Source organism: Papio anubis, chromosome 2 (assembly GCF_008728515.1).
Source record: "Papio anubis isolate 15944 chromosome 2, Panubis1.0, whole genome shotgun sequence".
Classification (NCBI taxonomy): domain Eukaryota; kingdom Metazoa; phylum Chordata; class Mammalia; order Primates; family Cercopithecidae; genus Papio; species Papio anubis.
The window spans coordinates 57,629,738-57,645,989 of NC_044977.1; the positions used below are offsets into that span (position 1 = coordinate 57,629,738).

At 35.2% G+C, this 16,252-nt stretch overlaps 1 protein-coding gene across 15 annotated transcripts in view; it reads right to left on the bottom strand.

Annotated features, from left to right (window-relative positions):
• The window catches only part of GRM7 (glutamate metabotropic receptor 7), an 888,361-nt gene that overhangs the window by 608,395 nt on the left and 263,714 nt on the right, over positions 1-16,252 (bottom strand). The window lies entirely within an intron of this gene.

Consider the following 16,252-nt stretch of genomic DNA (forward strand, 5'->3'; position numbering starts at 1 on the left):
TGCAAAGGGGATATATGTATTGCCAAACACCACCATGTAATTTTAGACCACCTACATGCAATCATCTACTTCTTAGCAGCACGAAAGTATTGATATTGACTTTAGCGTCTTGCCTTTTTATTTCCTTCTCTTAGGAATAAGGGAAGGAGGTTAGCATGGGAATTTCCAAGGTCAGGGTCATGGTTGTTTAAAAGAAAAAGATTTATGACCATTGTACGAAACATGGTGAATCATGCTTTACTACTTATACACCAATGGAAATAAAAATACAACAACCTGACTGGAGTGTTTACAAAGATTGGTTTAGTTGACACAGCTTGTGAATACTGGGTGGATATCATTAGCCATCTAACATTGATTGATTGTGGATGGTCTCCAAGGAAATATCTAAGTAAGTCACAAGTATTATCTAATTTATTCTTCACAAGAACATTTTAAAGTAGCTCAGTAATACCCTTGGCCCCAGGCAAGGGAAATTCTCCACCCCCGAGGCATTTACTCTAGTGGTCTTTGCACATTGACAGGCTTTCCTCAAAATTTTCCAAATTTTCTTTTGGATTCTGGGAGAGAGCTGGCAGTACTGTCTGAGTAGAGTCCACAAGGGCCTCTGATTTCTATCTTTTTCCTTCAGAGAACCCTCTGACCTCTACCCCACATGGCATTCACCAAATGTCCTGAAGAGCTCTAGAACTTTTGCCTATAAGGATCATCTTAGGACTCCACAGGCCCCTTAAAAAAAATCAAATTATCTCCCTCAGCTGCTGTAGTATTTATTTCTTAGGATCATTGGAAATTGGGCTATGTGAGTAGTCCTAACACATCTACTTTGCTAAATTAAATTATATATATGAAAAGAACTGCAAAAAAATGTCTGCCTGGGGTCTCAGGTGGCCTAAGGCCAGCCCGAAGTAATCACAGATGAGAAATCTGGCTAAGATCCTAACTTCAGAACTCCTACGCTAGTTACCTCTGCAAAGCATGGTAACCTTTGTCCCCTTCTTTGTCTTAATTCTATCAAGCAATAGATAATGAGTGGCACAATTAATTTTCACGTAAGAATGATCAACTCTGACAACATTCTGCTTACAAACTCTCCCAGGACTTATCCCTGCATTATCACAAAAGGTTTCTCGGGTGTCCAAAGGCCAGTTGATTCTTTCTCAGACCAAGCCCAAAAGTCCAGTGTAGCTCAAATATGGTAAAGCCACGCTCAAGTTGATTCATCGAGCCCTGAAAATTCTACTATTAACCCATTTATTTCCTTCCTTTGTAGTTTGCCTAAAGTGTACCCATTTGCCATCATTTAAGGCTAATTATCGCCTCCGTAAAGATCGTTTCTCCACCAATATTTCTAGGTCAGCATTATAGAGTTAAGTCCTGTGGCCCTGAAATCAGACGACCTACCATTTTCCATGCAGCCTGTTCATGATGCAGTTCTGCTCTATGACCATTGGAGGGCAGGCTTTCTGCCCCTGACTTAATTCAAAGCCAGTGTGAGAAAGCCTGCATGTCTCCTGATGGGTCTTTTTACCTGAGCAACTTCTCAATTACAGTGAGGTTTAGTGCAAAGTAAAATAGGATTTGGTATTGACAAGACATGGGATCAGAGTTTGGCATTTCTGTTTGCTAGTGTTTAATTTGATGAAGCTATTTCACTTGAATGAGTTGGTGACATCACTAATAACAAGTTGTTCTGAGAAACAGGGAAAATGAATGTGCATTGCTTTGCATGATGCCTGGAACAGAGTGGGTGCTTAATATATGGGAGTAATAATCATCCAAAATAAAGAATGGCATGTTTTTCCTTACTAAAGTTATCGATTCCCCAATTTGACTTCCAAGTTCTCTGCTGCATGTCATCACGAACATTCTCCACATTGTCCCATGGCAATAAAATATTTTTACATATTCCTATCATTACTGATTTCAAAATTATATGTACTGTTTATCCAACTCTTTATTTTGTACCAGTCATGTTCTAAAAGTTTTATATGCATTGCTTTATCTAATCGTCAGCAAATTCTGTGAACCATACTATACAATATTACATGAGACTATATTATAGTATTATTAACTTGTTTTACAAGGGAGAAAATTGAGGCTTGGAAGAATATTACCTTGCCTCAGGTCACAAAGCTATAAAACACTCACAACTATGATGCTTTGCTGAATTATTACTAAAATATTTTTTAAATAAGCATTAAATAGGAAGGCCAGTAGATTAATGGAATCCAGGCTGACTTCTGTTCACATCACTGACTACATAGCCACTAGAAGTTATTTTACTGGTCACTCTTAGACTGCTGTTCAAACTCCTTATATAAGTGCCTCAGCAAAGCTTACACAAATATCTTAATAGAATGAGTTACCTATGTGTCAATTGTAGTTTGGAGGTTATAAGTTTTAGGTAACAAAAATATCAACTGAATAAAGGCTTTGGACAGAAATAGAGAAGAGGGAGGAAAAGAGGGAGAAAGAGAGAGACTTTCCCTCACAAGAAATAAAAAGGAAAGAAGCCAGGCATGTCAATACATTTCCATCAATTTCAACTTGTGGGAATGTAAAAGCTTCATGCTGTTGCACAGATGTCTTTCCTGCCAAAATCCCTCTGTACCTTTGACAGGGTGCTAATAAAGATACATCCAGCCCTCTACTTGAATTTTCATTTATGTAGCTGCTGTAAAACCTCAGAATTGTGAGGTGCCCCAATGCAATGCAATTTCTACACTGTGCCCCAAATTTTACTAATGAAAATCCTGAGGAAACAGATTTCTTTCCTCATTACTGTGCATCCTTTGAAAATGATTAGTATCTGTGGTCTATCCCTTCCAGTGTAAATAAGGAATATCTCCTGGCTTAAGACCCATATTTCTCTTTAGGATCATGCATATACCCTCTATCCAATGGTACTTATTTTGACACTATGAATATAATGATGCAAGCGTAAGGAATGAAATACAAAATGGATTTTATCCTGAGATAAAAATGTGGCTTTATAAGGATATCCCTTGTAGCAACAGAGATGAAGGACTGGAAGAATTTATGTAATCTATGAAATATGATGTTGCCTATTTTCCTAGCTATTATGCTTCATGTTTAGTTACTTGCTTTCAAGTTAATGTTAAAGCCTACATAGTAATTATTTTGAGTGCTACTCCTGGTACCTACAACTGATCAAATGATAATTAGGCATCTTTAGCAATTAATTTCTATTTTCACCCAAATATCTAGATATACTTTCTCTTGTTGCTATTGGACCTTTTCTCTCTTGCCAGTGTTCTTTGGAAATGGAGACTTGATCTTTTGATAAAGACAATTTAGTGCGATAACATTCCAGCTATATAAAACGAGATATTCCATCTCTTCTTAGGCCTTTTTTCTTGAACTTAGAAAACTAAAATACTTTTAATCTTTATCACAGGACCACACTGTCATCTTATTATTATTTTCTCTTCATAAAAATTTGCCTATTGCACAGGAATGGTTTTGTTATGAGTATCAAATAGGATTTTAAAACACCTATATTCTATTTAGAATAAGTGTATGCTTTTTAATGAAAATTAACAACGTATATTAGAGAAATAAACACAATAAAGCAGGTTAATTTTAATGCCTTGATCCCTGTCAACATTTTGTTGTATCTCTTTATTGTTTTGTGTGTATATTTCGTTATGCACACATACTGATATGGTTAGGCTTTGTGTCCCCACCCAAATTTCATCAAGAATTATAATCTACATAATCCCCGTAATTTCCACGTGTCCAGAGACTAGGTGGAGGTAATTGGATCATGAGAGTAGTTTCCCTCATGCTCTTCTCATGATAGTGATTGAGTTCTCACAAGATCTGATGGTTTTATAAGGGGCTCCTCCTCCTTTGCTTGGCACTTCTTCCTGCCACCTTGTGAAGAAGGTGCCTTGCTTCGCATTCTCCTTCCACCATGATTGTAAGTTTCCTGAGACCTCCCAAACCATGCTGAACTGTGAGTCAATTCAACCTCTTTCCTTTATAAATTACCCAGTCTCAAGCAGTCTTCATAGCAGTGTGAAAAGAGACTACTACACATATATAATTATTGTTATGAGCTTATAAATATTATTTATTATTAAAATATGGACCTTAGTCTCCCCTTCCCTTCCTTCCATCCTCCCTTCTTTTTTCTCTTTCTTTCTGGTTGCATAATATTCTGCTGTATGAATATTTGAACTAACCTAAACTTAACATTCATTGTTAAACATTTAAACCTTTTCAAGTTTTCACTGTCATTATAAGTCAAAACACAATCCTCAGAGCTAATGCAAGTCTTTATACATACTCATGAGTATTTCCTCACAATAATGTTTAAGTCACTCTACTTCAACGTGACAGAAATATTTGAGGTTTGCATTTACATCATTCTCTACATGGAAATTACTTTGGGCTGTTAAATACAGAGGAACAGTAATCTATACTTTTTTTCCCTTCCAAATGGTGAACTACTTGATTTAGCACCATTTATGAATTAATCATTGTTTAATGACAGAAAAGAACATCTTTTGTTCTATATTAAATTCTTAAACATCCTTAGGTCTTCAGGGTGTATCTTCTACTATTTCATTTTTTTTTCAAGTCTTGGGCTTGAAAATAGTGTTTTACTATTTTAGCTGTTATGAACTTAAGAGTATTTTGAGGCTATCTTAGTTGCAACATACTCCCTCTTCATAGCTGTCCTTTTAAAAATGATCATGGATAATCACATTTGTAATTTTCCTTATAAGCCTTAGGATAATTATTTTTAGGTTAACAATAAAATTCCATTAAGATTTTGAAGAGAATTATACTACAGCTATAAATAAATTTGGGTAGAATTTAAATATTTACAACATTTTATCTTCCCCCAGGGGAAATTATCTATTTTTATCTATTTGGTTGTTCATTCTTGCTCTTCCTAAAATCTTATAATTGTCTCCATTTAAACCTTGCACATTCCATAACTTTGTTTCTAAATAATTATTTTCATTGCATTATGTATGAGACAAAATATTCATTTTGTTATCTATTTATTGCTGCCATATAGGAATCTATTATTTCTGTAGATTTTCTTTGTATCTTCTACCCTTGTTATAATTCTTATTAGTTCTAATAGCTTTCAGTTTATTTTCTTGGGATTTCCATGTAGGCAAGTTATAATGATTCAGTTAGTTTTCTAACTACATCAGTTAGAGTGTCCAGAAAAACAAGAGTGATAATGGGAAAAATTCCTTTCCCTTTTGTTATTTCTGAACAGTGAGCAGTTAAAAACCAACTAGTATTATTCTGATATCTTACCTTGAAAAAATATATACAGTTAAATTCAGAAGTTTATATTTAAATTTTTTATTTTGTCAATATAAAGTCTTAGCTAGAATTTGTTGGACATTTCTTTAGATTTAGAAAGACACTTTTAGAATTGAAAGGGAACTCCTAGATCATATGGCCCAAAGTCTTCCTCTCTCTGTAAGTTTATGACTCGCTTCAAAAATACTGTGGAGACCCTCACACAATCTGTGCCACCATCTACCACCACATTTCTTGAAAGCATTTTCTTTATATTTGCTATTAATACAGGATGCTCTTATTTTTACTTGAGACACAGAACTGTACTTCATCAGGATATCTAGGTAAAGCTATTCTATGAACAGTAACAAAATGATAACATTATAAATTATCATCTAGTGTCTTCCTATGTGTGACACATCATGCTAAGAGCTGTAATATGTTATTTTAATCCTCACAACAGCACATTTACACAATTTCTGTTTTTCTGATTTTACAAATAAAGAACCTATGACACAGAGAGATCAAGAACCACTCTGAAGGTTACATATAAGTAAGTGGCAGATCTGGAATTCATTTTAAGCACATCTCTAAATCCTTTACTCCTAAGCCCTGTGCTACAATTCCCCTTTAAGAGAACATCATTCTGGTTACAATGGCTTACAATTCATTTTTTTCCCTTCCTTTATAACACGTTCTTCCTCCTGTATTCTGTGATACTAGTTAAGCCTTTCTCTCCCCTTACTTGGAATAGTCAACCACTTCATGTTCTTTCTGACATACTACCTACCTTTAGTCTTATAACTTCTCATTCTCTCTCACGAGAAAGATAATGAGACACCCAAAACCCTTTTTCACCTATTCATGAGGAACCTTCTCTCCACATCCTCACTAATGCTTGTCATATTTTGTCTTTTTGATAATAGCCATCATAACAGATGTGGGGTGATATCACGTTGTGGTCTTGATTTGTATTTCCTTGGTGTCATGCACCTTTCCATGTACCTGTTGGCCATTTGTAAATCTCCTTTGAGGAAATGTATATTCAGTTCCTTTCCCCATTTTTAAATTGAGTTGTTTTTCTGCTTTTGATTTGAGTGAGTTCTTTATATATTTTGGATATTATCTCCTTATCAGATATTGGTTTCCAAATATTTTCTTTTATTTAGGAGGTGTCTCTTTACATCATTGATTGTTTTCTTTGCTATACAGAAACTTTTTAGTTTAATGTAGCTTCATTTTTCTTTTGCTTTTGTAGCCTGAGCTTTTGGTGTGATGTCCAAAAAAATCATTGCCAGGGCCAGTATCAAGGAGCTTTTTCTTTTCTAAATCTCTGCTGACTCATCACCTACGAAAGTATCTTTATAATCAGCTATATCGACACATCACTCTAAACTATACATTGATCTAGAATCCTTTTTGGAGAAGAAAACGTATTTATTTCCTTGAAGATACTTTATTATAAGGTATTCCATTCTTTCAGAGTAAAGATCTATGCATGAATTCATGCTCTCATATCGGCAATACATTTCCAAACATCTAAGGTATCTCCTCTACAAAAATCAAATTTTCCCCTAAGCGTTTTTTAAATCAGTACTTTTGAAAATGCTACAGACCTTTTTTGCTTCTGTAACTAAATAACTTTAAGCAGTAATTAAAACTAAGTTTTTCATTTTTATATTGATGCTTCAGATTAATTTAAAATTCTGAATGCTGCGCATTGCTGTCTTATGCTAGATGTTGTGATCATTCTAATATCACTGTGGGACCAACTATTTCTAGCATGCTTGAGGTGTTCAGTGCAGTAAAAAGAAAATATGACAAAATGCCCAAATCTCTGTGGTATTCTTTATCTCTTCGCCAATTAAGAAAATCAAATACCTGTAGCCCTTAATCCTTTAAGAGGTTAAAATAATATATATATTATTTATACATATATATACACATACATATGTATTTAGGTATATACACACACCCCTAAAAAATATAGTAAAGGTGAAATTTTGGTCAAACTTAACAGTAGTAGTTGATTCTCTATAATGTGCCTACACTTGTCATTGCATGCCTTTAATATCTTTTTGGGTCTTAACAAGCAGGTAAGTCTAAATGTGTACGAAACACAGAACACATCTTAGGAATCTATTCTGCACTTCCCATGATTTCTTTCACTGAATTTAATAAATGTCTCCATTGCTTTTATAAATGAAGGCTTTCCATATAGATATATGGTAACATATATTTACAGTTTACTACTAATGTAGTGTATATCTAAATCAATTTTCCTTTTGTTGATTTAAAGAAATTGTCAAAAAAACCCTAAATTTTATACCAGTATTTTTCAATCTTCGGTCATCTGCAAATGTGTCTCATGTTTTCTTCCCACATGCTATACCACATTCACGAACACAACAATATATTCATACTACTGAATCCATTATTTACTTAACATTTTAACTTCTCACTCTTATTTGCTTAAATAAAATGCAAAGAACTTTCTTTTCATGTCTACCAGTATGCCTATAGAGTGATTATGTATTTAGTTTAATGTGAAAGAGGAATATGTAACTATTAGTATTATTCGTGGTATCTTTGATATACAAAAACATTTTCTTCTGATCTACTATATCTGTATTTTATTTCATAGTTTCTTAGCTCTCAGTGACAAAAATGGTCTAATGTCATACTGATTGGGCATACTGTCACCTACAGTTTATGATTATATATTTACATAACTGATTTTTAGATTTAAACATTTGAATGCATCCAGGATCTATTTAATATATATTATCTATTATAGACTAGGACTTCAATTTGTTTTTTGTTTTTGAGTGGATAGCCAAGTGAATAGCCAGTGCTTTAAGAACAAAAAATATTTACTTGCATGTCATTATCACTTTTATGCATTTTTATATAAATTTATATCTATACAAACAGAAATATTTCAAATTAAAGCACTACATAGATGTTATCTCATGCTCTTGGATGTCTTATGAAATTCACTATTAATGTATAAAATATTTACATTTCCATTTCTTTTTTTAAATTTGTTTTATTATACTTTAAGTTCTAGGGTACATGTGCATAACGTGCAGGTTTGTTACATATGTATACTTGTGCCATGCTGGTGTGCTGCACCCATCAACTCGTCAGCACCCATCAACTCGTCATTTACATCAGGTATAACTCCCAATGCAATCCCTCCCCCATCCCCCCTCCCCGTGATAGGCCCCGGTGTGTGAAGTCCCCCTTCCCGAGTCCAAGTGATCTCATTGTTCAGTTCCCACCTATGAGTGAGAACATGCGGTGTTTGGTTTTCTGTTCTTGTGATAGTTTGCTGAGAATGATGGTTTCCAGCTGCATCCATGTCCCTACAAAGGACATGAACTCATCCTTTTTTATGGCTGCATAGTATTCCATGGTGTATATGTGCCACATTTTCTTAATCCAATCTGTCACTGATGGACATTTGGGTTGATTCCAAGTCTTTGCTACTGTGAATAGTGCTGCAATAAACATACGTGTGCATGTGTCTTTATAGCAGCATGATTTAGAATCCTTTCGGTATATACCCAGTAATGGGATGGCTAGGTCATATGGTACATCTAGTTCTAGATCCTTGAGGAATCGCCATACTGTTTTCCATAATGGTTGAACTAGTTTACAATCCCACCAACAGTGTAAAAGTGTTCCTATTTCTCCACATCCTCTCCAGCACCTATTGTTTCCTGACTTTGTAATGATTGCCATTCTAACTGGTGTGAGATGGTATCTCATTGTGGTTTTGATTTGCATTTCTCTGATGGCCAGTGATGATGAGCATTTTTTCATGTGTCTGTTGGCTGTATGAATGTCCTCTTTTGAGAAATGTCTGTTCATATCCTTTGCCCACTTTTTGATGGGGTTGTTTTTTTCTTGTAGATTTGTTTAAGTTCTTTGTAGGTTCTGGATACTAGCCCTTTGTCTGATGAGCAGATTGCAAAAATTTTCTCCCATTCTGTAGGTTGCCTGTTCACTCTGATGGTAGTTTCTTTTGCTGTGCAGAAGCTCTTTAGTTTAATTAGATCCCATTTGTCGATTTTGGCTTTTGTTGCCCTTGCTTTTGGTGTTTTAGACATGAAGTCCTTGCCCATGCCTATGTCCTGAATGGTATTCCCTAGGTTTTCTTCTAGGGTTTTTATGGTATTAGGTCTAACATTTAAGTCTCTAATCCATCTTGAATTAATTTTCGTATAAGGAGTAAGGAAAGGATCCAGTTTCAGCTTTCTACTTACAGCTAGCCAATTTTCCCAGCACCATTTATTAAATAGGGAATCCTTTCCCCATTTCTTGTTTCTCAGGTTTATCAAAGATCAGATGGCTGTAGATGTATGGTATACCGGATCCAGCAGCACATCAAAAAGCTTATCCACCATGGTCAAGTTGGCTTCATCCCTGGGATGCAAGGCTGGTTCAATATACACAAATCAATAAATGTAATCCAGCATATAAACAGAACCAAAGACAAAAACCACATGATTATCTCAATAGATGCAGAAAAGGCCTTTGACAAAATTCAACAGCCCTTCATGCTAAAAACTCTCAATAAATTCGGTACTGATGGAACATTTCTCAAAATCATAAGAGCTATTTATGACAAACCAACAGCCAATATCATACTGAATGGGAAAAAACTGGAAAAATTCCCTTTGAAAACTGGCACAAGACAGGCATGCCTTCTCTCACCACTCCTATTCAACATAGTGTTGGAAGTTCTGGCTAGGGCAATCAGGCAAGAGAAAGAAATAAAGGGTATTCAGTTAGGAAAAGAAGAAGTCAAATTGTCCCTGTTTGCAGATGACATGATTGTATATTTAGAAAACCCCATTGTCTCAGCCCAAAATCTCCTTAAGCTGATAAGAAACTTCAGCAAAGACTCAGGATACAAAATTAATGTGCAAAAATCACAAGCATTCTTATACACCAGTAACAGACAGACAGAGAGCCAAATCATGAATGAACTTCCATTCACAATTGCTTCAAAGAGAATAAAATACCTAGGAATCTAACTTACAAGGGATGTAAAGGACCTCTTCAAGGAGAACTACAAGCCACTGCTCAGTGAAATAAAAGAGGACATAAACAAATGGAAGAACATACCATGCTCACAGATAGGAAGAATCAATATCATGAAAATGGCCATACTGCTCAAGGTAATTTTTAGATTCAATGCCATCCCCATCAAGCTACCAATGAGTTTCTTCACAGAATTGGAAAAAACTGCTTTAAAGTTCATATGGAACCAAAAAGTTTTAAAGCAGTTAAAAAACTGCTTTAAAGTTCATATGGAACCAAAAAACAGCCCGCATCTCCAAGACAATCCTAAGTCAAAAGAACAAAGCTGGAGGCATCACGCTACCTGACTTCAAACTATACTACAAGGCTACAGTAACCAAAACAGCATGGTACTGGTACCAAAACAGAGATATAGACCAATGGAACAGAACAGAGTCCTCAGAAATAATACATTTCCATTTCTTAAAGAAGCTCAGTCTTCTCTGATTCGTCTTCAAGTTACTATGCTATTTCTCAGTTTGAATGAACTGACAATAATTTGTCTTATTAGATACAATGGCACATATTTGTTTCTCCAGGAGACTATAGGGCATTCACACTCCCTCTTAATGATGTTCCAATGAAGAGTAGACATTATGTGGATTTTTCTGGTCCCGAATGGCCACCGTTCCAAATATTGGGCCACCAACACCTGCATGCCCATAATCCTCTATGCGTTTTCTGCCTTTCACGGTTATATGCAGGACTAATTTCACTTCTCTATGTGGGTCTCCAACTAGTTGTAAAGAACCTCTCTTCTCCAAGTTTTTTTCTCAACTCAAATCTCAATTTCTCCAATTATTTCTCTCAAGACACTAGTCAGGTGACACTGATGACAAGACAGAAAAGTCATTTCAAGTAATCAAGGTTTGAGAGCAATTCTCATGCCTCAAAATTATCATATAAATTTTATGTTGAAGTCAACTTTCCTGGCCATTGTTAAAAATAAACAAACAAACAAGGAATAAAAACAGCAATAAAAATCATACTCTTTCAAGTAATCAGATGTGATGTTTCCCAAATTCAGATTTTACTCTCAAGATAGAAAAAAAAAATGCCCAATTCTCTGTTTCTAATTTTACGTTTAAAATATTTATGTAAATTTATGGTTCTAAGAATTCCTGTAAATCTAAGAGAAACAATGCTAGGGGAAAAAACAATTTCAAGAATAGTTGAAATGGACACATAAATAACTTATATCATATACACCTTATACATACTTTTGAGACACAAATATTCATGTCTCATCAATAAAATGTGTTGTGGTGGTTGAATTATTTTGGTAGACTGAAAGAATGATCAAAAGTTAAGATACATTCAATAAACAGCACACATTAATCTCTAAAAGGTGCTCAAGGCTCTGCCCTAACCTCTATAATGCTTGCCCTAGAAAGTACAGTGAATTTATAGGAAGGTCAATTGATGGGTACTTCCAGAACACGGTAGTTTTCTTTGGTAACAAGTGCCACAGTTCTAATTAAACAATTATCTGAATCATTATCTGTTTCTTGTTCTCCCCATTCCTTAAGAGTATTTACCCTTATGGAAGACAAAGACCTTGCTCATCATTGTTTCACCACTGGATACCACTCTATTGGGAACAGAATAGGAACTGATCAGTATTCATTGAAGAAATGGGGATGCCAGGAAATGGATAAAATGGAATAAAGTAAGTGAACAGATTTATTTGACCCGCTCCTCATCCACAAAGTTAGTGTGGCCAGAGAGATTCACAGTATTTGGGAGTTTTTCTTGTCTTAGATAGGTCTGTGATGGGCTGCTTTAAGCACCAGGGTAAATACTTTTTCTCACCTTTTCTTTTCCTTGGCACATTTTTTTGGGGATTTCCTTCCTCAATACTGGAATGTAGGAGAAAGCAAGCTATCATTTGGATGGAAGATCAAAGGTAAAGGGACCAAGGAAGTCATTTAGGAAGCTGCTCACTTTGTTTTTTTTTTCCTTAGGCCTTAGTTCCTGACAACCTAGGCAACATAAACTATGATGCCCCAGGATTCAAACTTTGCAAGACATAACTAGGATTTGTCATTTTAAAGAGGCAGATTCTGCCCTGCCTTTTTCTTAGCTCCTCTCCCCTCAGGAACCAGTAAACTGCTACTAGGCAGAAGGATCTCCTAGGCTTGGAAACATACTCCCTTAGGCATCATCTTACTGTCAATATTTGTCACTGAAGACTCAAGTACAGATGTCTTCTAGAAGACATTAATACAAATGTTTAAAAATCCAAATTTCCACCACTGCTCCATTGCAAGCTAACTTCTCATAAAAATAAATTTCTAAATATTTACATAAAGGAAATTATTTTATGTAGAACACAATGAAAGTTCTGAAATTGTTTTCATGCATGTTAATTTTTTTCCTTTTTGTATTATTCCTCTGTATATTATATTTGTTCTCTATATTACATTCTTTCTCAGTGTATTATTCTTTCTTATATTATATTCTTCCTCTCTTTATTGTATTCTGCTTTGCATTATAAGCGCAGTGCCTGTAGCAAGGACAGTCACCTGAGGAGTATCTTACTTTTTGGAAGGCAAATGTGGTTCATTTGTTCCTGGGGGATTTGCATATGTGGGCAGTACAAAACTGCAAATATAGAAAGGCAAAACAAAATTCCTTAATGTTAGTTCTAGAGAGTAGTTTCCACAAAACTTGTAAAAGGCGAATTTTTGAAAGTATCATGTGCAATTAAGATAATGCTTCAGTGTACCTGTTGAGATATTAATGAACTCCCAGTGGGGCATTATTAAGTTCACAGTTAGCAATAATTTCACTCTTAGTTCTTATTAAGCTTTATTGATATGGATCCCCAAAAGGGCAAATCATTGAAGAACCATTTCAGGCTCATTCTTTGAAACATCACTCCCTTCAATTTATACTTATCTCCTCTCTAGATATCATCTCTGTTCACATAGGATGGTTGGGCAGCAATTCTAATTTGGGGGCAATTTAATTTTTATTAATTTATTCCAAACTACTGAGGGATAACTAATAATCTTCAATTAGCTTAAAATCTGGAGTTTTACATGACTTTAACTTACTCATGATGGAGATTATCATCAATTATTGCAACTCCTTTTTTCCTTCACTTTTCATCTAATTACATAACGCCAAACACCTTCAAACATTCTGTGAGTGGTTTGTAACCATTTTCTTGAAATCCAAAAAAGAATGCTTATTGCTTTACTAAATCTTTATATGTAGTAGGTATTGTTATATGTAGTATTTTATATATACAATCTCAAATTTTTGCAACAACCTGTTACAGGTAGAAATATTATCATCATATTCACTGTTTGTGCCCATCTAGCATAAATGTATTTTTCTCTTGGTTACAGTTATTACGTTTGCCTGAGGAGAAATCTTTTCTCATCCCTGAATTCCTGTGGTTTAGGGAGACATGGTTGTACTTCAGAATCCAGATGTTGGTCCATGTGACACAAAGTTGACCAATCAGAACACAGGATTGCTTTAGCCTCAAGAGAAGTTATGTGGCCTGATCCAGACCAATATGAACAAGTGAATTGCAATATCAAGGTGTGGTCAGAATTTCTAGATGAAAGAAACTTTTTTAAAAATAAAATGTCTGAGAGAAAACCATATAAGTCTACGGTTGATGACGATGATGATCACGATGATGATTTTGCCAAGGGACAGTGGGGAAATCTAGTTATCTTACACACCTCATAGTTTGAAAATATTAGGCTCAGGATTAGAGAGAGAATATCACTTAGAACTTGTCTCATCCTGTTTTTTTATGGAACATAGAAAATAAGGAAAAAGCTGCAACTTTTGTCTTATGGTTAATAGCTGCTAAAATAGCAATAACATGTGGCTCCCATCAAGCTAGACAAACTCCCCAGGACTGTTTCTTTAACCAGAAAAATGAGGCTAATCTTATGATCCCAAGATACATCACAGGGTTAAGATGAAATACCTGCAAAATGAACAATGCACATGCCATACTAATATACACGTTGCATATGCCATACTGATATACATTGCTATTTTGTCTGGTGCTATTTGCTTAAATAGACATCCTAGTTATAAGTACGGGAGGGGTTGTGTGTGTGTGTGTGGTATGTAAAAAGGCTTTCTGAGACCAACTGTAGATTAGAGAAATACTTTCTTCTGTATTCCCACAGCATTCAATGACACAGTACAATGGAGGCCTTTCCATCCCAAGATGGTATCCCAGAAACCATCAGCATACACTTACCTAGAGAAGCAGAGAAAAGCAAAGGAGAAATGTAAATTTTATGACCTCTCAGCCTGCTTCCTAAGCTTAATTGTCTATGACCTCTCACTGGTCAGTAACCTAGGATTAATCCCTATAGATAACCATATATTATACAACAAAAACCAAACAGACTAAAGATTTCTATTAATATTTTTTATATTGATTAAATACGATCCTAGACTTCTTCCAGGCCTCAAGGGCCAGCATCTCATACATAGAAGTTTGGCTTACCAAACACTAAAGGTTGAATTTTGAGGTATTTTGCTAGCAATATAAATGTCAAATCTCTGTAGAGCAGGATTTCTCAAACTTGGTGATGTTGACCTTTGGGCTAGGTAATGCTTTGTTGTGGGGGCTACAAGAGCCATCCAGGGCAATGTAGGCTCTGAGGCAGTACCCTGGCCTCTGTCTACTAGAAGCCAGTAGCATATTCCCCAGTTGTCAAAACCAAATAGTTCTCCCAGCAAGACAAAATATCACCTCATGTGCGCATGGTATTGGGGGTGGAGGAACACTGTCACAGTTGGGGACTACCAGGCTGGAGGTCTGTCTGTGCAAAAGGGGAATCTCAACCATCACTCTGTAGTCACAAAATGAAAATAAAAGAAAAAGCTATTTTTAACATTTTGTATTCTCTCTATACTTTTCACATTTTACTTTCTACTTGCCAAACTTTCCCCATTATCAGAGCTCCCTGTGTTTCCTAGCCACCTTCAATCATCTGCTGTCTCAGTAGAATGCACAATGACAACACCGCTGCAGTGCTGAGTCCATTACATGGATACAGCCAGGAACTTCTTAAAGTGAAAAGGCACTTTTCCAGGAGAGAATGAAATTAAATCCACCTGATTTTCTGAGAACCTTCACCACTTGTATGTTTAGTAAAAAAAAAAAAAAAAATTGATTATTCAGAAAGGTTGAAAATGGAGAGTTATGGTTTATTGAATATTCAAGTAAACTACATGGTATGCTGTATGGCAGTTCCAATTTTCAACAAGTTAGTGAACAATAAAGTGCACTGCACAGAAATGCTACAGAACATAGTGAAATCTTCACTTAATGATTCAGAAGCCACTTTCAGCATCAAGCGAGCCTTGGACACGTTCATTCTCATTGTAAAAGACCACAGATGTAGATGTTCCAGAAGGTGAAATTAAATTTGTGTTGATCCTTTGATTCCCTGAAAGAGGCTTACTTGACAAAAAATTTTTATTTAGTTCTTTTATTCGTATAAAAAGGAGGTAAGCTATGCTTTCTTTTTTCAACCTTTGATATGTCTCATAGTCTAAGAAAATGAGCATTTAGCGTTTCTTACTATCAAAGATTCATATGATTTCTGCATGGTAAATAATTCCTTACCATTTAATTCAGATAATACAATACCCCATCAGTAGCATATGATAACCTTTTTTTTCTTTTTAAAATTTATATATTTGAGGCACTGCAGATACAGTAATTAATAAGGTAGGCCAGCTCTACACATGCTTGTGGGTACCCAGGAAATATTTAAATAATGAATCAATAACTTCATGAGTGTATTTATGTTTTGTTACTCACCAAGTAAGGAATACAATATTAGCGTGAACAAAGCTTATTTGGCCCATAATC